The sequence below is a fragment of the Nannospalax galili genome, unplaced genomic scaffold, assembly GCF_000622305.1.
Source record: "Nannospalax galili isolate Female #2095 unplaced genomic scaffold, S.galili_v1.0 scaffold105, whole genome shotgun sequence".
NCBI lineage: Eukaryota > Metazoa > Chordata > Mammalia > Rodentia > Spalacidae > Nannospalax > Nannospalax galili.
In genome coordinates, this window is record NW_008354502.1 from 1,102,379 (window position 1) to 1,103,936 (window position 1,558).

A 1,558-nucleotide genomic window follows, 5' to 3' on the forward strand; every position below is an offset into this window, starting at 1 on the left:
AAGTTTTATTGCTTTGAAACATCAATGGTTACAGCTCAGTTTTAATTTAGGGAGGCATTCATACAAGAAAATCACAGAGAAGAAAATGTGGCAGCTATGTTAGTTGACCTGTGCACTCCAGATGCACAGTACTTTTGTCAATTGCATAGTACAATAGAGCTGATTCAAAATAAAAAGAAAATCAAATGGATGGTGCATTAGTTTTCTGTTGCTGATTTAACAAAGTATGACAATCTCTATCTTTCTATCATCTATCTATCAATCTATCATCTATTTGTGTATCATCTATCTATCATCTATCTATCATCTATCTATCATCTATCTATCTATCATCTATCTATCATCTATCATCTATCTTTCTATCATCTATCTATCATCCCACCCAGCAAGAATTTGGACTCAAAACATTCTCTCAATGAAATATAGAGGAAGTGACCCATCTATCTATCTATCTATCTATCTATCTATCTATCTATCTATCTATCTATCATCTATCTTTCTATCATCTATCTATCTATCTATCTATCTATCTATCTATCTATCTATGATCTTCCCACAGTTTGCAGAACTTCAACACCCATTCAATTAGGCAGAAACTGGAAGTCAAGTTGGTTAGTGAGCTCCAGGGATCCTCTGTCTCTACCTCCCCAGTGCCAGGATTAGAGGCACACATCACCATTGCCCAACTTTATGTGTGGGTGCTGAGGCTCTGAACTCATGACGTTAGGCTTTCATGCAGGCACTACACTGGCTAAGCCACCTCCCCAGTCTCCAATAGTTATAAGTTCTATTGATTAAGAAGTGAATACATCCATGGAGTAGTCAATTTTAAGGCCTCCCACAGAAGTTGAGACATAGAATCCAAGTAGGAAAAAATACAAAACAGAGTGTGGTTTCGTATGACAAAGGCAGTGTATAGAAATGAGCACTCATGGTCCCAAATACCAGCCTTGACAATATTAACAATGAAACGGAAGCAATTTAAAAGGAATATTGTGGAAACTATATAATAATGATATTTAAAATATATGTTAAGAGAGAGTCAAGGAAGTGGAAGAATAAACTTAAATATTGACCAATAGAAATTATCCCATTCAGGAAGAAGAGAAAATATTAAAATATTGCTTTGGGAGCACATATGCTAAAATTAAAATGATACAGAGAAGATTAGCATGGCCCCTAAAAAAATAAATAAATAAGCTGGGAGTGGTGGCACACACCTTTAATCCCAGCACTTGGGAGGCAGAGGCAGGTTGATCTCTGTGAGTTTGAGGCCAGCCTGGTCTCCATAGCAAATCCAGGCCAGCTGGCGCTAGAGGGAGACCCTGTCTCAAAATAGATAAATAAATAAATAAATAAATAAATAAATAAATAAATAATAAATGCAAATTCTTGGAAACTTGAAAACAAAGTAAAGTGATACAGAGGGGCTGGAGTGATGACTCAGTCATTAGGAGCACTGGCTGCTCTTCCAGAAGACCTGGGTTCAATTCCCAAAAAGCCACATGGTGGCTCACAACAGTCTGTAACTCCAATTCCAGGGGATCCATTGCCCTTT

The 1,558-nt window shown here is 37.1% G+C and overlaps 1 non-coding gene across 1 annotated transcript; it reads left to right on the forward strand.

Moving 5' to 3' along the window:
• The first annotated feature begins 1,121 nt into the window (after nt 1-1,121).
• On the forward strand, nt 1,122-1,224 carry LOC115067458. Its single transcript, XR_003846874.1, has one exon. It is a non-coding gene; the product is annotated as a U6 spliceosomal RNA (small nuclear RNA).
• Nucleotides 1,225-1,558: the final 334 nt, after the last annotated feature.